Genomic DNA, 21,168 nt, shown 5'->3' on the forward strand with positions numbered 1-21,168 from the left:
TCCTTCAGTTGGATCAGTAAGTTATAGTTTTCATCTTTACACTCATCCTAGGTGATACGATAAATCATATCAAGTAGCGGTCAGCCCTGTGAGAAGATACATCAGTTGTATTGCATGTAGACTTAAGCAGCCTTCAGGAAAAGGTAGAACGATATCCTCATTCCACAGAAATGAATGACAGGCTTCCACAGGGTCACAACATCAATTCTTTCCTTTTCTTGCTTTGAAATGTCAAGTTATAGCTTGTTGAATATTTTCTTAGAAAATGCCTGATTTTTTCTTGGCTCTAATATATGTATATGTGCCTGCGTGTGTACCTATGCATAATTTTATCTCTCCTGGACAGCAAGTTTCACATCTCCAAAGGCAGTCAAGGTTGACTGACCTGCAGTAAAAACATCCTTGTTCTCACATTGCTCACTAAGTGGGTTAAGCCAAAAACTTAATACATTTTAAATAGCTTAAAAATCCCTTTCCATTACTTTAAATTTTTCTGTCAGCTCTTGTGATTCTTTCATTTCACAAATACTCAAAAACAATTTAACAGCTTAGTGAAGAGTTGAGTATTCATTGAAAGAATGGAGAAACAATTAAAATACTGGTAATTCAGAAAGCAGACCGCTCTGAGACATATACCAGGAAGATTTAAGGTCTTTTGTTTTTCCTTTTAATTTCTGATTTGTGAAAAAATTATTTAATTTTAAAGAAGTAATTATTCAGGGAATTCTCATTTCTAAGATGCTTCTGAAATCAATTCTTTACTCAGGCTTTCCCACAATTGGAAGAACATTTACTGGTACTTTGAAAATTAACCTAAATTATTGAGTTTCATCCTCTTCGTGTACTGCTGTTCATTTTTCTATGAGTATTCCAGTGACTGTTCTCTCTCAAGATGTAACTTTAGGCAACACTGTTATTCCTATAAATAGCCCCATCAACACATAAACAAACATACTTAATTCACTGTTTACTTAGTTCCGTAATCAAAGCATGGGAACTAATTAATATCATTTATTGTAAAGGAGTGATTGCAATCCATTTTATTTCTTTTTTAATTTTAGGCCTTTAAAAGTTTTAATCAAGGGTAGACTCCTGCTCAGAAAATTTAAGCCTCCCAAACACAGGCTTAGTTATGCTTTTGCAGACCACCTAAAATCAGTGCAGGCATTCCCAAGTCTTTCAGACCACAGACTGTAAACTACTGCTGAAGGTGACTATCTTAAAAAAACATAAAAAATCAGATGCATGGTATAATATATCAAGAATTTATTTTCATAAACAGAGCAAGATCAGGTCCTAAATAATTCAGCATAATTCGGTAATCAAATAAACTGAGCAGAAAGAAGAATGCATGATATCCTTGTACAGATCAAAAAAACCCCAACAAAATTACATGTAGGGAAAAACAAAAAAAATCATTGTGAATCAAACTGTCAGCCTTAAACATAAAACTCAACAAATTCAGCTTTTTTCGTAGAGTCTGTAAGTCATTATTTAATAACCTGTGTGAAATGAGTGATCTCAGTAAGGTGCCTGGGCAATTTGTAATTATATTTAATTTTTAAAAGGGCAAACGGTCTGGAAAGTTGCCAAAAGAAAAGGAGCAGGGGTCTGAAGTCTTTTTTTCTGATGCCTAAAGCAGAATACCTCACACCATGGTTTGGGGAACAAGTCACACGCTTCCTTTGGGTGCATATCAAGGCGACTTCATGCATTTTTTTAAGAGCACCATACAGTACATCATGAAATGGAAAGCAATAAGAAAACATGATGAAAGTCCCAGCATATGTTATTGACTGCAAAAGGTATGGAGTGCTGCCGCTAAGTATGGGAACAAAGAAATGTATACAGCTGAATGGTGGCCAGGTTTCCTGAGCAAGCAGTCTTCAGAGAGCACTGCTTAAACTGGGAAGGCACAAATCCTCGCTGTACTGGCTTGAAAATACTTCCATATGCACATTCAAGCACAGAGCAAAATGCTGGTCCTAGCACTTTTGCTTTGTTTGCTCCTTCCGAACAGACACAAGAGGTTAATCAATAGAGTGGCCCTAATGCTAACAAAAAGAAATTCATTAGACGCCTGCGTTTGGTGAGGATTCCTGGAACAAATGTGTTCCATGACGCAGGCATCTTTTCAGTCTCTGGTTAACAGAGGTTTTATATAACAGCATGTTTTCAGGCTGGGGCCAGGAGATCACAGCTGGACAGCACCGGTTCCTAGCTCTATGAAAGGACTAATATTTGTAAAATTCCCTCTCCTGGAAAGGCAAGTCCTTAAAATAGCTATGTCTGACGTGGAAAATAGAATTTCATGGCTCCTTAAAAGGCATTTAAGCAGATTATACTCCAAATTTCTCAGAAGAAGGAGCGAGGCTCATTTTTAGGATAAGAATGCAGAACTAGCAATAGGATGCAATTCTCTTCAGATTAGAAACAGAGATTGGTAGCCAGATACTGGTTTTCAAATTGCCAGAGGAAGCTTAAAACTGAATCTGTTCTTACTCCTAAGAGAGCCGTGGTGAGCTGGGGTTACTGAATGAATCATGTTCTTCATGATGACTCAGAGACTTTGAAAGAGGCCCAGTTTTTAAATGGATGTTGGATTTGGGGGTCTTAATAAATAAGGGCTTGTTTTTAATATACAGATAGTTTTGTTACACCAAGGTTATACAAGAGTTTTCCTTCTGGTTTAGTGCAGTGTTGTACTGTACATACAGGAGTACATTTTGTACTGTACTAGGCAACGAGGCATATGGGATTTATCCCCGCTGATTTTTAATATATTTTTTCTATTCAATTTTTTTCATTTTTAATGAATGGTATGGTCAAATGAAATGGCAAAGTTCCCTCTGAACATCAGCACAGAAAGAGGGTTGGGGGCTGAGAAAGAGCAGAGAGGAAGGATAGTATGGTGTTGGAAGAGCTTCTGGAAACTTGCATGCTGATGGCACAGTGTGTGAAATTCTTTCTGTGTTTGCATTCTGGATCTAATTCCTGACTTAGTTTACTTTCCTGTTAGCTGCCAAGAGCCAACTTATTGCTGCTGCTACTGCTACTACAGTGACCTCCTGCTGCTATGATGTGTGTGTGTACCTCCATATATTCTGTACATGCACCCCTGAATGGGATGATTTCAGCGTGTAGTTTTGTAAAGCACCTTGTCAATTATCTTTAAAAACCCATTTAAGAATAACCCACAAAGATGAACTATGGGTTCCAGTGGCATCACAAGTATGCTTGAAGTCACCCTGCTGGGTTTTATTACGTTGGTATCTCTGTAGCAGTGCACAGAAGACAGTGCACATCACTTTAAGGCCAGACTATGAAAGGACATTCCTAAGATTTAAAAGATATAGTTTCCAGATGGAAATTCCGAATTTCAAGGACAGAAATTGGATCTGACTATTCCCCACTATAAACCCACCTTTGTTTTTTTTTTATTAGACCATATCCCAAACTGGACAACACGTAGTTACTGCTTCCTTTTCCAGAAGTGACCAAAACTTTAAATCAATTAAAATCAGTTGATCCCATGAACTTTTTGCTGTTGAAACTTGGAACAAACAGTAACAGCTGGCAAGACTTTGGTGCCAGTAATTAATATTCAAACACCTATCCCAAATCAGCCCAGGTCCTAACAATCATCTATGGGCTACAGAAGGAGTAGTCATGAAACATTACTTCAGTCTATAAAATATCCCTGGAATCCTCCCCTCTGCACAGAAGGTAAAGAAGATAGACAGATGAAGTCTATCTGCAGGAGCACCTCCTCTGATGACTAGAAGGAACATCTGTGAATCTATTCCTACACGTTTACATTAAAGGTAATCATACTTCTCTATTTTTGCAAAAAAACCCCAGCTGTTCCTTCTTGTTATGCTGGGATGCAATAGCATATAAAGCTGATCAAAACTCACAGCTCTGATGAGATCATGGAACACAAATGATCATGGAACAGAAATAACCATGAAGAGCTGGCCAGTCCAGACTACTTTTTCAACATAATGAGTTGCACCTAGTGAGTGTCAGGAACACTGAACAAGCCTATGTCCTTGCACATGAGGAACAGTGAACAATCATCTGTCATTGCAAAAGTGCTGAGTGCAGTTATAAACCCTAAAGGAGATGGGTGCTCTGGGTAAAGATCTCATGCACTCATAAGTGGTTCTTACCTTGGCGATAGTAGGGTCTATAACCCTCAGTAAAATCTGAGATTTGAGTCTGTCTTCCCTCCTGAACTAGGCAGGGACAGTGCCCACATTAGTACAAAGCCCAGCACCACAGCACATCACAAAGGGAAATGCGCTGCAGTTGCACAGTAGCCTTCACCAGCTAAAAGCCATTGGAAACAGAGCCTGAACATCCATCTGAGATTTCAGGTGTCCAGAAACCCTGATATCCCCAAGGTTCTTCTGTAGAGTGTCCCTTTGTCTGTGGGCAATGAACCCAATATGCCGGGACTACAGCACAATCTGTGCACCATTGAACAAACCAGGAATATGGTGGACCCACCGGGTGCCACCCAGCACACACTTGTGTAGATTTTCCAGGACGAATAGTCCTCTCGTTCTTCTCTGGCTGACCGAAATATGACATTGTCACTCAGGGGACTCAAAAGTGCCCTTGTAAAGCCCCATGTTGGTCAAGGAAGGAGACACTTAGCTGGATGGAAGCTGGGATAACACTGTTTCCTTCCACAGGAACTGGATCGGAAAATAACGTCACTTTCACACTGCAGAAGTGAAGTCTGAAGTGTTTCTTTTCCTTGTTTGAAATTGTAATTCCAACTTTGCAAAGACAAAAATCAGGTCAAATCCCTGTAGTTACTATGTTACATATGATTCAACTCTCTGTATTTCTGAAAGTGTTGCCACCCTGGGAAATCAAGTTCAGTCCCAAAAGGCAAATCCTGACTGCTTTTAAAATCTAAGTGGGACATTTACTAGAAAGGAATCTGTACAGCAGTAACTAATAATCATGTTTGGATGGCTTTGTATTCACTTTTGGCCTGCAGTCTTTCACGGGTTTTAATATTTTTAATGTTCATTTTGAATCTTGCTGAGAGAAACTGAATAGATAACTTATAATGTACAGGTGTTCATTTTATTTTGCCACATTTTTGGTTTATGAGCTGCTCTTGAACTGGTCTTTTCAATACCTTTGCATCTCTGGGTAATTCACAACTAGTCAATGCTTATACTAAGTCACATGGTTTTGTTTCTGATCCCAGTTCTGTCGTATGTATTGTTCAATTAACAAAGCATGAATTAAACTGTGTTTTGCACAATTTAAATTTTATTTCATTGAATGTTTGAATTTTCCATACCTAGTTCCTTTAGTTTACAAGGTTCAGTCCTGTAAACTTTTATTGTTTAGAATATTAATGGAAAACGTATCGGGCACAAGGGATTTGAAGAGTCAAAGACAGGTATTTAAAAAACAGTCAATATTTAACTTTAGCAAGCCCTGACACAGGATTAACATGATATCAAGAGATCTAAGGCTCACAGAATGCGTGTAATTCATCCAGCATGGGTGCACAATATTTTACTTATATTTGTGTACAAGTGGCATGTACACTGGAGTCAATACCGTCATTCAAATTACAAATCATGGATCCCTAATATTCAAGAGTCCTTCAGAATGGATTTTCATTAAGTTGTGTTCTTATACTAGCTCCATGAAATGGCAAATGGCACAGGGTAAGAGCTGGGTCTCATGATCTGCTGAGGGTCTCATGATCCACTGTGCCCATAGGCTAGCATCAGATATTTGTACCTCACTGCTAGGCACGCTGTAGTCACCAACTGGGAGGAGGTGACGTACTCAAGACATTCCTTCACAGCCGTGCCTCTTCCTCTTCCTCTCAGATCATTTCAACTGCCCACGTCAGGTCCTGCACTTAGCTGAGCTGAACAGAACCCAAGGACTGAAGGGTTGAGAAATCAAGTACTGAAGGGAGCAGGCAAGCAAACAACGGCTCCAGCTGAATTCCTCCCAGAGTCTGCACAACCCAGAGCAAATTAGAGAAATCAACCATAATCCATCTATTGGACACCAACATCCATATGCCCAGAAAAGGCAGTAAATCCAAACAGTTCCAGACTTGGCTGCTCATAATAGTTCTTCCAGCTGCTCTGCTGGGACTGCTGTTGATGTAGGCTAGAAATGAAGTGAACAGACACATTCATGCTTAGACAGAACGCACCAGGGAGGCACACCACAGATAAACAACGAGAGGAATCTCGTGCTTTGTAAATAGCTTGAAGTGCTTTCAATTTAGTCAGAAAACTCAAAGGAGTACTTGTGATGGGATTTCTTTGCAGAGAGGTTAGTTTCTGTTCTTCAGCACAGAACCAACAACAGTGGTTGTGGTTTTCACCCATCTCATTCATTTGGTCTAACGATGGAAAGATTTCTTACAAAGGAAAAGCCTGACTAGCAGTTTAATAAGCCTTGAGTGTAATTTTATTTCCTTGAAGAAAATCCATCATTTAAAGACTCATGTAGCCAATGTGTGATGCTCTGCTCCCTGGTGTGTCTCCCTGGAAAAAATATGCACAAGAAGCACAAGGGTCGTTTTGTGCCATTGACATATCACCTAGGTTCTTGGGGGTAGGTAAAAATAGAGGATGAATAGAGGTCATTTGAACTAAATTATACTCTTTTGAAAGGATTGGCCATGGCTGCTGAGGAGCTGCAGACACTCCAGCCTTATATGCCTCCCTGCGGGAGCACAGCCCCAGCATACTGTTCCACAGCCAGCTGCACGGGGATGGAGCTATTATCCAAACTACACAGTTCACAGGAATACATTCACGCACCACTGAGAGACACCTCTAGCAATATGCAGACATATGTACTCTGTCCTGGCAGAGCTGACCTAAGTGCCTACAGCAAGCTTGGAAACTGGGAGGAGGTTTTAAATGTTTTTTGGAAAAGAATACACAATTTCCATAACTCTGAATGAGTTATGGACAGAACTAACATTAGTAGGGAAGGTTATTTAAAAAATGGATCATTCCAGCCAGTGAATTGCAATAAACAAACTACTGGATGTGATCTATATTGAAGTGTTTGATGTCCCTCCTTCCCTTTCCCAAGTGCACTGTAATGGAAGACTTAGACTGTTGAGAGCAAGGTTGAGTCTGTAAGTATCTTCTGGGCAGGATATTCAGCAAGGCTGAACCCTCACGGCTCCAGTAATTTGTGCAAATCGACCAAGTCACCTTGCCAAGAAAAAACAGTTGCTTCAGAACATTTTCAGAATACTAAAACCAAAACCAGATAAATAATACAATGCTCCAAACAGGTAAGCATCTTTTCACTTGAGGTGAAATGTTATTAAACCGATATTCTGCAAATGACAATAAAATCCAGATTTTAGCCCCAGACAGAACATCTCTCAGTGCAATCCACTACATCCCGTTGAAGAAATTGATCAGGTGAATGATCACTGTTGCTTTGCTCTCCTAGTCTGGAGGCCCTCTTAGGAGTTCATTTTATTCAACAGGTGGATTGAAAATGAAACTAATCTGTGTCTAAGCAAGGGTATCGCATGAGCTCCATTTTTAAACTCAAATTACAGACCCAGCTTTTAAAGTTCAGGTCTCTTTGATCACTGTGCAAAGGAGCAGACGGTGCACTTGTTCTCCAAAAGCAGGGGCCAGTGATAGAACATGACACATGTTGCTCCCCTCCCCTAACTAGCCCCTTCTTTCTTTCCCTCTACCTGTAGTCAGCTTATTGCCAGAAGGTGGACTGAAATGTTTCAGACATCTTTGAAATCCTGGCTGCTTTCTGAGAGTGTTTTTTGGCTCCTCCGCATTTATTTGTGAAAAAGAGAGAGATTAATCTTTTGCTGGAAAGCATCGAACATTGAGATGAAATTTCAATGAATAGGAAAGATATGTTTTGGAGGCATTCTGAAGAAATTTAAAACACATCAGACGTCAGCACTGCATTGACTGCTAGGTGCAAAACAGACACCACAAAGGTGACCATAGTGACAATATGCCCTTGCCCGTTACTGAACTAGCAGGCTCAACATTTCTCTTGGCATCTGCTCTTGAAGTATTAAAATCATCACCATGACAAGACATGAAGCAGTTGAACAAGTTGTTCTTTAAGAAACTCAAACCTTGCTCACAAGCCACAGATTGATCTCACACATTTAGGTGAAAATCATTTGGTAAAACAGCCAGATCTGTGGTGATCTTTAGCTAAAGCCAATTTATTTTTGTTTATTTTACTGTGGGAGCAGTAGCTTCTGAGATTTATATGGAACAGACTAAACTGTAGTGTGTTTCAAAACAAATGTTTGGGCAGTGTCTTCAGATCCCTGTGTTTTTTCCTATTACTTCTAGTATATTCTTCTTGCCCTTTCACAAGGGAGACAGTAAAGGCAATGTGAGGGGACTCCTGTTCAAGTAAACCCAACATGCAAAGACCAAATTGCAGAACTATTTTTCACAATTTACAGCTGATAAAAAGTTTCCCAGTGTCAGCTTCAGTCTTACCCAAAGGGTTCTGCCTCTCTGTAAAATGTTTGGAATTCACATACAGATCAATTAACATATGTCTATATTTAATTTTTAATTTTCCCAAAACGCATATAAGAAATTCCATCCAGAGCTTTAAAGTCCACCTTCATTAAATTAATCATAAGGTTTATTACTTCTTTTTACTTAAAAGTACAAAATATTTCCTGTCATTTTCCCCCTAACGTTATAAGACCCCAACAAAGGTTTTCAGTGTTCACCTGAAGTATCCTGCTCTGCTAGCACGTACTGATTCCTCTAGGAATTTGCTCTAGGAAATTTCACTGACTCAGAGGTAAGAAGACACTGTGTTAATTTCCTCCCCTGATATAAAGGATTTGAGAGAGATTTTCTAGAAAAGTTCCTTCACTAAAAAAGAAGGAAACAGAGGAAGGTAAGGTAAATATTCATTTTTTGTCAATAGGCTGAGGCACTTCAAAGGGTAAAGATTTGTGAAGTCAGTCCCATTCCAGACCTTCACAGAGGCAAGCCATCCCCTGCCCCAGTCAAATGCATCAGTAGAGCTGTTGGTAGCACACAAGTTCCTTCCCCTTGACCATCCAAAGGAAAAAACAGCTATGCATTGCACAGCCTGGTGTCTTCACAGAGTGGAAAGGGGACATGGACCTCTACCTAGTGGCCAAGCATGCTGCAAACTGCTTTTGCCTTTCAATGTAAACTCAACCTTAGGTGTCTGTTGAAGCATGTACCCAGCTGCTGGCTCTGGCACCCTCCTGGCACACTCACCTGGGTGTCTTTCTCACACTTTTAGGCTATACTAGCAGACAGTACAACACAACACAAGCAGATCTGTAAAGCAAAACATTCGGTGCAAGAGAGCCTGCTGTCCACACTACACTTTTTGGGGGGGGAGGGTATTTCAGTTTGGCTGCACTCCAGTCCCATGGACCAAACAACTATCAGCAACTGGTGCACATTATGTGCACTTCTGGAAAACATCCTCCAACTTGGTATAATCAGAACAAAATCCAGTCGATGTGCTCTGACACAGCTCATGAACTAAAGGAGAGCAAGTAGGCATGATAGAGACACTTGCCTTAAAAACACACTTCTGATTAGAACCAGGACTCTAATGTAAGCTTACCATTAAGCAGCTGAGATGTCTAGGGTTGCAGGCACTCCTTCTCTAGTTAGTGGAGTGGATATATTTCAGAAGCCAGTTGAGATCTTTGGAAGATTGAATTGCCATTCTAAGGGGCCTTTTCCTCTCACAGTTAATGAGCTGAACTTGACTGCTTCAGAAAGTCAGCTGAAACTAGCTTGATGTCAAAAACATTCCCATGACTTGGAAGTGAGATTTTATAAAAGACTAAAAATAAGACAGAGGATGTGACCTGCAGAATTGATGTTAACAGTCTGCTTTATCAAACTTCCCTGTAGGACTCTACTGCTGAAGAATTATCCTCTGCTAGGATCAGGGAATAACATCTGCTTACAGCTGCAGGTCTGTTTGAAGAGACTTAGAAGCCTATAGAGAAATGAAAGGATACCCATGGCACCAAATATAAATCATGAAATCTGTAAATAAAATATTTGTCTTGCTTCTTTGAGTGATATTCCAAAAAGTGAGTCCTTACTGTTAGAAAAAACTGAGAAGCATCAGCAACAGCTATCTCTATTAGCAGGTCCCTTTGTTTGGGGCTTTCTTTTTTTAAATTGAGACATTTCAAGGACCCTAAATTGTTTAAGAAACAGTAGGAAAGATTTCTGGGTTTTGAACAATGTGGTCTATTTAGCCAAACATAGCTAATGTAGTGTAGAGACCACAATTGGAAACAACTGTTAGTCAGACATCAATTAGCCTTGTTTTCAGACTGAACGTCAATAGACAATGAAACCACCTAAATTAATCTAAGTGGCAAGCTAAAAACAGGCCTCCAAATTGCATCTTTAAACAGGACTCAGAGGCTAGGACCCATCTGCCAGATAGGCACCTGAAACACAGTCAGACACAGGAACCCAGCTAGACACCTGCATTTCATGTGACAAAAATCAACTGTGAACAGTGGGACCATTTTCAGCCATGACGTAGTCTGTGTTCTCCAGCTGTCCTTGGAAAAAATACCATGGGAGGTAGCCTTTTCTTGATATAAGATGAAGTAGAATAGGAAGGATCAGGATGAAATGGCTTTCTGGGATCCTTTGACAACAGGTCCTAGCTTCCCAAATGATTCCTAAATTCCTGGCATAGCTCAGGAGAAAGGCCCAGGGTACATATATCAGCAGTTAAAATGAGGTATGTTGGGATCCTCAGAAGCATATTAAAACAGATTTCAGCAAGAGAATAATTTTCTTTACCCCCTTGGCAATGTATCCTGCTTCTCATCTTCGTTGTGTTTCCTCTCCATATCCTTATATTCCTCTGCCAACCGCTGCCACTAACTCTACAGGCTGCTGAGTTCACAAACTACAAATGTGGAATTTTAACAAGTCCAGCTTGAAGCACTGGACTCACCATTTCAGACAGGTCTCCTAGGACCAAGCACTGTGTCTTGTCCACTGTCTCCAAACATCAGAAAAGAGAACATTGTCTCCAAGTGGCAGCCCACTCCTGTGGCAGAGGCCTCTTCCAGTCTGGCATCTTGATCTCAAAGAACCAGACCAGATAGTCTGTGCAGAATCCACACCAAAATCACAGAACAGAATCATGGAATCATAGAGTAGTTTGAGTTGGAAGGGACCTTTAAAGGCCGTCTAGTCCAAACCCTCTGCAGTGAGCAAGGACATCTTCAGTGAGATCATGTTGTTCAGAGCACCATCCAACCTGACCTTGAATGTTGCCAGGGATGGGGGATCTACCACCTCTCTGGGCAACCTGTGCCAGGGTTTCACCAGCCTTCATTGTGAAAAATGTTTTCGGTATATCTAGTCTGAATCTACCCTCTTGTAGTTTAAAACCATTACACATTGTCCTATTGCAACAAGCCCTGTTACAAAGTTTGTCCCTGTTTTTTTTATAAGCTGCCTTGAAATACTGAAAGGCCGCAGTACGGTCTCCCCAGAATCACTGTTCAGCTACGCATGCAACTACTTATACTTCCTTCTTTGTGTTGGAAACTGTCAAGTACCAATGATCACATCTCTTGCACATGGTATCATCCCTTTTCCTACTTCTTGACCCTGTTTGCCAACCTGGAATTTCTTTTCTCCATCCCATCTCCTACAAAATAAACAACCCTGGTCTAACTACTTCTCTCCCACTGGTTTATTTTTTACTACATCCATATGCAAATTTGGTATTTTTGTTACTGTTACCTAGGTAATTTCAGCCCTAAATGTCAATGCTGTTATACCTAGGTGCTGTTGGTTGTGCACAGCATGGTCCCTCCCCCTTCCCATCCTTTTCTACTATCTAAGAAGTTGGGCCATTTCTCATATAACCTCTCCTCAACCACCTATGAGATACCGCCATTCATCATGGCACCATTTGTAAGTTTGTCAGCTTCTTACACTTACCTGTTATGCCTGACAAATTTTCATGTCATGCTGGACAGTTTCCCATGTCCTGTTTCAATACTTTAACCTCAGACCAGGGACTGGCCAATGACATAGCCATCTGCCTGCAATCAGGACACCCTGAAGTCATGGACTATCAGGATACCAGTTATGTAGAAAAAGAGAAGTTATATAGAAGAAGGGCAGGAGTTATACGGTCAGGCAGAAAAGGAGTGAGAAGAACAGACACACCTCATTATCTTGGCCAGCACCACAAAAGAGCTCAGTGCTTTCAGCAACAGGATCTAGGTCCAGACCTGAGCTTTCAGCATTGGAGCAGACAGAGAAAACAGAGCTGGAAGAAAAGATGAATTATTAATGTTTTAAATACCTTCACTGCTGACCAGTCTGTATGGGGTGGTAGAGATAAATAGGAAAGTTACCCAGATATTCAAGAATGGCTGTCACTAACACAGGGAGCTTTCTGATGCTAGAGTCTTCCAGCTGGGGGATGCTTTACGTAAGGAAAGAAGAAAGCAGGGTTATCTAATCTCTGGGTTTTTTTCATCTTACTGACAAAACATTATGCCGCTGGCTTTGCTTGGGCATCCACACCCCTGGTCTCAGCTGTGTGCGTTTCACTCATTGGAAAAGAGCTTGGGCACAAAGTTTAAATCATGTCACACAGACATTCTGTCTACTGTTTGGAAGAGCAGAGTTTCCTAGCAGCCACCTCCTGAGACGAGTACAGGGAATGACAACTGTGGTTGTGTCCAGATCTTAGGGAAATAGCTGTAGGGGGAAAAAAAAAGGCATTTAAAAAAGATAAGACAGAAGCTATTATTTCTAGTCTTGTTTCTGCCTTTCTTACTGTCATGAAAACAGGTCCCACAGATGTAATGTGATTCTTGGCTCCTAAAAGCTTAACTGTTCTCTGACTCCTTTTTTCTGCTGCAGTAGAGTCTTTGCTCTTTGGAACTTTGCTCACTCCTGGACATCTTTCCTACAATATGCTTGTTTCAAATGTCTCACCGCTCAGGGTCACATTCTTCAAGATCTCCCACCTCTGACATTTCTTAGTTTGTCGGACGCTAGGTACAATCTCCTGCAAAAAAACCCAAAAGGGTTAAAGGTGAGAGCTATTGATTAGGCTTGGGTGTATGGGAGCCAGATGTCATATCTGTGAGGTCTGTGTCTGTTGTCTACCTGGGGAGAGAAGGCAAGGAAAGGAAAGCAGGTTGCAACATCTAGGAGAGACAGAGGAGTTATCCAGCAGATACTTACCAAGGAAATACCCATCTTCAAAGTTTTGGCAGCACCAAATATTCTCATCATGGACAGGCCACAAAACCTTGGCACAGATGCCAGTGAAACAAACAGTAGCAAATAACCATTCAATTGATCAGGAGGAAAATTTTGGATATTGAGATACAGAGTATTTGCTATCTCATCACCTTGGAGAAACCAGCTGATTGAAAAAATTGAGTGTGCAAACTGATTTGAAACTTCACAGAAGTTAATTAAATGCTTGGTGTACCCTCCCCCATGTTCTTACTAAGATCCTACAGGCTGTGAACTGCTTGCCAGTGAATATCCTTGTTATACACTAAACAGTCACTGAACAAGACAAAGAATACCAGTTGTTGTGAATCATGATAGGGAAAGGAGGTGCTCATTATATGTTCAGAATTATTTATAGTGTTCATGTTCAGTCTGAACAGCCTTATCTACGAAGCCTAAGAAGCTAAAGAGGAGGAGGTTCTGGGAGTATAATCTTCTCTTAAGCCATGCCTTCTGTATGCCGCCTCTTGTGATCACATGCCTTGGTATAAATATTTCTGTTTTCTTTCAGGTCCTGTCTCAGGCCTCCCCAGAACTCATCCATTCATTTTCCTTCCCTAGTGCAGGCTCTGCCCAAGCCAAGCCTGAATAATCACTTCCTCAAAGCCTCTCAAACTATCACCAGCCTCTTGTCTATTCTAGTTATGGATACCAGCTAAGCCTTTCTGCGGTCTCTCACCAATCCCTATCTGCCCAACCAGCCACCTTATGGTAAACAATGTGTACTGTGACAAACTATGCTCTTTGCTCTATCCTCCACTTGTGCCAGGACAAAAACAGATGGGACCACTAATTAGCTTCTCACTAATGAAAAAGACTGTTTCAGGAGAGTTGGATGCTGGGGTTTTAAAGACATTATACATAGAATTTAGATGTCTAAGTAGTAGGGCGTGCAAAGCTCATAAAAACATAGACACCTACACTATGGATGTGCAGGAGAGGCAATCTGTGTACCTAGTGACCTTTAGCACCTAATTTTAGATATCTTAATAGACAGTAGGAGTGTGGAAAGGTCAGTGAAGTCAATGGTGGATAAGTAGATGCTCACACCATCTCATGAGGAAGCCTAATTTAGGCCAGATGAATCCCAGCCAGTGACTCAGAAGCAGAACAGCAGGACATGAAGAAACTAATTCACAATTTACATCTTCACAAACTCCGTGAAAGTATCCCATGTGATTTGTCTACTGTTCAGATGTTCTTTACCAAAAATTTTGTGGTTGTGCACAGATGTTCAAGGGATAAGAGTAACAAAAAGCTTTTTCTGGCATTATCAGTGGCTGATGCTAAGCCAGAAATCGGAGGTGGACAAGAGCTATGTGGCATCAAAAGTACTGAAAATGAGACAGCTTGACTTTCAGATCCCTGATTGAGCCTTTTAGTTGTCAGAGTTTTAAAATACAATAGTTGGGCAGTGTATGAAAGTGGAAAAAAAAATAATCTTAGCTATATCATTTTATAGTAATTTTAAAGAGTCTTAGTAGTGTATTTTTAACTTGATAATTTAAACTTGCCTGCCTCCCCATGATACTTACAAAAATAAAACAGTACATTCTTTACATTAGCCAAAAATACTATATAAACAAATTCCAAGGAATGCATTCAATTATAATGATAGACTACAGTAATGGGTGCACTTGATTGCATTTCTGTTTCACAAAGCATTTCACATTTGCTACTAAAATGCTAAAATTTATGCCAGTCAAAATAAGCTTGTCTATCACAGCAAGACAAAATTGTCAAAACACACAACTCAATTCTTCTCTCACTCATATTAATTTTATGCTGGAATCACTCCATTTTTTTTTCAGAGTTGTTCTTGAAATGACAGTTAATTCTATCACTTCTTTTAATGTGTATACATACTAATTCATGTACATTAGTTTCCACGTACTTCTGAGAATGCTTTACACATGTATGACTTATGCTTGTAAGTAGTCAGCTTCCATGAGCCACGGTTACATTGCTCAGATAGTTACACACAGCAAAATAGACTATTTGGATAGTTCTTCCTAAGGCCTTTTTGGGTATCAATCATAGACAACCCATAGATGTCTTGAATGAAGCACCCTGCTGAACAAAGTAGAAAAAAATGCAAAGCAGAAGAGTCTCAGGCCAGTTCCAAGTACCTACCAGATCTACTCCATTTCTAATGCTTTGCTTTTCCTCAGGAGTCCAGGAGCTCTTCTCTCTCCCACTGGTCAGAAAATCACAGTTGGACCACCCCAAACACAAAGGTTCTTTTTTGGCTTGGAGAGACAAACAGAGACGTGCTTAGTCTTCTCACTCACTCCCTTAACATGAAAAATGAGAGAACAGAGTGCTCTCCCTTTCAGAGAAGTTTGTGTGACCTTTGGTGCTATCCTGCGTTAACACCAGCTGCAGACTCCCGTCCGTTCAGACAGCAGGCATTTTTGTCCTGCGCTGGCTAGTCACCTACACAACCGCCTTTCTTCCTTTTATTACCGCTGTACTCGTTCAGTACAGGCATTCCTTCCGCTGGCAGACTTTTGTCAGGGTTTGTGGTGTGTAGCTGACTGAACATCAGTCACACTGCAGTCTTTCTTGCACTGACTCCATCTCGAGTTTGCATTCCTCCCCTTGCAGCAGTCCTCAATATGTTATCTTTATCAACATTTTCTTGTTCAGCAGAGGTACGCTATTCTGCGTGGCTAGAATGTAACTGGACCCTGTTCGTTACCCCTGAAAACACTTTACTCCATCTTCAATTGTGGCTTTTTCCACCAGATGATAACATATTTATGTGCATATATGTATATGAATATATATGGTAAAGCCAAACAGTAAACACCATTAAGTCTTCAGCAAAAGACTGTAAAGTTCAAATTAACAGATCAGATAAGCTAAAATAAATGCAGTTCTGACAGTGAGGCATCAGATGACAAAGCACTTCAAAACCTGAGATCAGCCTGAGGGGCCAGCTAAAGATAACAAAGAAGTGTGGTCATCTTGGACCACTTCCTAAAAATGCTGTGCTCAACAAATGCCAACTCAGCCAAGAGATTAGCAAACAATCGACACAGTCAACAGTCTCTGCCCAGAGCTACACCAACATGCTGACGGCATTTTCCTGCCTCAGAGAGCAGGACAGTTCACAGCAGAATTAGTCCGTGGGAAACCTGGTGTTGAGGAGCAGGCGTGAGTCAAAATGGGTTTGATGCTTACAGTTTGCTCATGTTTAGCAACATTTAAACAATGCTCTTTGAAAGAATGTATTTATTTTGTGGGAATGGTTTTCAAAGAGGTTTTATTCTCCCTGTAATCAAATCTGACAATTTTTAGTGTCAATCTCCATTTTTTAATTAGAGCTTTTTTTTTGTTGTACTTTGCTTGAGTTAGCTATTTACTTTTTTATTTCCACCCAGCACTGATATAAAGCTCTCACTGATAAGTGATGAACCTCAGAAATGGCAATATGTGTTGAAGAGGGACCTCAGCTAACACAGACTGTTTCAACTTCTCTTTTTGCCTTGCAGATGACGTGTCTGAACAGGAAGGAACTGGTAACAACTGCAAACTAATTAAAATCATAAATGAAGTCTAAAGGAGAGGCAAAAGACAATTACATAGCATGCAAGCTTCACCTTTCATAAACCTAACTGCCATTAGTAGTGGAAGGAGTTATTTATACAGAACAAACGGACAATAAGCATCTGACTTCATTCTTTGTTTGAATTGCACTGTCAGAAGAAATGAACTGATTTTGTACAAGCTAGCAGTTTCTCCTATAGATCACCACTGGGATTTTCAAAACACCTAGATGCCTTCCCTGCCTCCTCGCAAACTGAAAGGTGTTAGGCTCTTCCCTGTGACCCAGTAACAACCTTCACTTCTTCTAAATGTCTCAGAGAGAAAAAAATGATAATAAAATGAATTTATTCACAACAAAGTATTTTTATTGTGTTCCCCATGATGCTATTCAGCACTTTTTAAGAAAATGCTGTTTCATTGTGGTTCCAGTGTGAGACATTCAGCTAGCCATATTAAACAGGAAAGCAGCAGGAAAGGCTTGGGAGGAAGCCGTGTAAGTAAGCTAACAAGACTGACAGAAGAGGTAATTGCACATTGTTTACATTTTTGGGTCAAATCACATTCACAAGATAAGAAGTGAAGTAGGAAGACTGGGACTGACAAAAAATGATGGACTCTCTTTGGGTGAGAAATACAGGCAAAATACTGCCAAGCGCTTACAACGAAAGGGCAAAAGCTGAAAAGTGCGGTTAGGCAGCCTGGTCCACAGCGATCCTCATGCTCCTTCTCTGCCTCGGAAGGCAGGTGATGGCACCATGTTGCAGAGACACCACATTATCTCCTTATGTGGTCTCACTCACTCGTGGAAAAGCTGCAGTTTTCCTCTCTGCTTCTCCTTGCCATTCTCTGAGTCTCATCAATCAGTGGGCTTTGTTTGAGCCACTCGTGGTTTACAGCTTGTTATTCTTTATGAAGTAACTTCTTTGAAATATATCGGTTAAATGGTCTCAATATTCAGTCTCTTATTTCCCTCTGAAGCGGTGGTCACGCCTGTATCTGGCTTCACTCTGTCTAAACCCTAGAGAATTGGGGAAGGGGTTGTTCATCTTACTGGGACTGAGGAGAGCAGAACATACAGGTGGGGAAACACCACCGGGATATGGACAGCTGAAGGATGGGGTGGTAAGCAGGCTGCCATGAAACCAGGATACCTGGCTCCCCAGGAATCCACCCAGTGAGAGGGAGCTGCCGGCCTCGGAGCCTGCTGGCCAGGCTCCCCATCTGGGGAGGTGACTTCCAGACCTTGGACCTGCCTGGCTTTCTGTTTATTGAAATGCCACTGCTGCAAAGGTCTTGGGGTTAAGAACGCTTGGAAAGGTGGAAATAAAATAATGTTTGACTTTCTGAAAATGGAGAAATTTTTTTTTTTTTTTTTAATTGGGGCTGAGAGAGATCAAGCGAGAAAGAGCATATTCACTGTTTAATAAGGTTCTTCAGTTCTTTATTTTCCATTTTGAAAATTCCTATGGAATAGAAATTTTGGTTTCTGGGCAGCTCTAACAATCCCAAACTATATGCCCTATCATGCATTATTCCAAACAGTAAATTCTGAAGAAAAATCTCATAAGTGGAAACTTGAACACATGCAAATACAGAATATTATGCACAGGGCACATAAGTCCATATCTAATGCATTCCAGTTTTACTTATGACCCTACTTTTCACAGATCTTGAGCAGTAAAATATTTGATTTATGAATGTGTGTCTAAGGTTACAAAACAAAATGCTTAATGTTTTCCTAGAAATGCCTTGGAAAAATAATGAATGTCAAATCCCCAGATGCCTGTAAGTCAAAATTAAATAACAGATTTTCAGGACAAGACTTCTTATCATCAGAAATCAGAAATGAGATCTAGCTCCCAGTTTCAAAAAAAAAAAGGGGGGTTCTGAACTGACCGGGCTATTTTGAGGCTAATCTCCATCTTTACCCCAAGGAAACCTATGTTTAAATGTATTTTTCAAAGGTTAAAATTATCTATCCGTGCAACAGGATTTGGAAGACTTCTATATCCATTCTCGTCTCTCCAACCTGTTCATCACAATGCACATACAAACACAAACACTTCCTTTAAAATGTGTCTTCAACATTTGCTCTTAAAAAGCCTTTTCTTCAAACAAAACATTGTCAGGTGCCAAGCCAGCAAACAAGATACAATAAAAGTCAATTATTCTTGTCCTCCTCATAGAACATGAATAAAATAAATAAACACTTGGAATTGGCAAGTAAATTTGGCTTCAAAATATCTACGTTCTCCAGCAGCTATCCGATGCCAGAGAGATATTATTTTATATGTGATGTCAACATAGGAAAACATTGCACTGTAAATGGCCTCTGGAAAACACAATTTTTAATTGTTGTATATACATTTTGTTATCAAACTGATTTACTCCCTCACAGGTCCCAAGAATCTGGACCTTGGAGCCCGAATTTAGCTGTGATATATGTCATTCAGAGGGAGGTGAATAGGTTCAAACCCACATGTGTTTATTTCTTAGTGTCCTACTTTGTAGGCTGTAATGGGAACAAGAGAGAAGGGCAGAGATCCCCATGCTCTTCCCAAAGTCTTCCTCGGTTGCACTCGACCTCCCTGAATTTCACCAGCCTCCATTCATTCCTCCCTCATCCAGACTCTCTTAACGACCTCTCCACAGCCTTCCTTCCTCCCTGGGATCCATCGATACCCTCGCATCACTCTCCTTTCTCTCCCTGCCACTGCAGCAAACCCAACTTTGCTGCTGGAAGCTCCCTGACACTTACGCTCATGGCACAGCCTACGAGGGACGTGTGCCCGAGCCCGTGCGCCTGTGCCAGCCGAGCAGGCGCGGCGGTGCAGCCGCATTGCCTGTCACGTGCACACAACCTCTGCCCACCCTCCAAGGCTTTCGGCTGTGCCCACCGTGCGTTCGTACTAGATCCTAACAGTACCGGCTTTACTATCCACCTGGTGAAAGTTTTCATTGCGTTCGTTGGGAATTTATGAGGAAGGATTTGAGAACTGGGTTGCCGAATTCTTTGTGGTTTTGCTCACTGGATTTCTGATTTACACAGGGACTTTAACTAAAAGTGCAATTCTTAAAGTCAATTAAATTGGGGTGCCTTTTTTGCAGGGACACTTTCCGACCAGTATCAGCCTGGTTTACTTGCAGAACTCAACCAACGTTGCTAGCTCCAAAGGAGCACAAGTATGCCTTTGCAAGAATGTAATGTGCAGGGTGGAAACAAAGCACAGACAAAATGAGAAGCTGCAATGCTGTGACCAGAGCAAACCCATGTCCTGAATGTGGGGCTCCATCAGCTGGAGCTCCATTAACTCCTGCTGAGTAAATAACCGCCTGGCACGGAGACAGAGCGCTTTCTCAGTCTATTTATTAGAACTTGTTTTTGAGGGAAGGGGAAAGGATAGTGGGGCTATGAATCTGAACTCCACTGGTAACTAAATAAATCCAGTATATTCTTCCTAAATATAGAGCTATTCCTAAGGAGGAATAAGAAATATACTTCCTCCACTGCATGGCCAAGGTTTAAACCTTAAGTTTGTGTCTGCACTCTGTGGGCTGTGCTAGGGAGATTTTTTTTTTTCCCCCCACTGTCATTCAATGTCTTAAAAGCTCAGTGAGCTCGAAAGCATTTTGCAAAGACATTTGAAAAACTAGTCACCCACAAGACTAGCACAAAGAACAGGGTTCGAGCTCATTGAAAGCAGCGACTCTCCTCTGTCACGCAATGACACAGCGCGCAGCTCTGATGTCACAGCAAATAGCACGAGGCAGAGTTTCCAAAGGCTGCAACACATCAGGCAGGTTAGGCAAGGACCTTGCATTGCCTCTTAACTGCTTCTACCTCCTAAAGCAGCAGCCCAGCATTGCAACTTAGTGTAAGTAAGTGACAGGAGGGAAATGAAAACCAGCTCCATTCGACGTTTTAGGCAGTGGGAGAAATTGGTGCCACCCCCCTGGTCTCTGGGTGGTGATCTGTAACGATACCGCTGCAGCTCTTTCGGAGGCTGTAGCCCTGGCTCTGAAGGAGAGAAGGGGATTGGTACCAGGCTGGCAGTCCAAGTGTCCTTGTGTGACAGGCCAGCCAGGATGGAAATGGTAAGAAGCCAAGTTCACACGCTAAGGGCTAATTAGTTATTTTATTTTCTCTTTACACTAAAAGCTGTGAAAATGAAAGGGTCAAAAGGGACTGCAGTGATTCTGGGCTTCTAAGCACTGCAGTAATATGGTTATTTGGGGTTCTGTGATCATTGGGATTTAATGAGAACGTTCCTATGAAAGG

The sequence above is a fragment of the Phaethon aethereus genome, assembly GCF_964289735.1.
Source record: "Phaethon aethereus genome assembly, chromosome: 3".
NCBI classification, from domain to species: Eukaryota; Metazoa; Chordata; class Aves; order Phaethontiformes; family Phaethontidae; genus Phaethon; species Phaethon aethereus.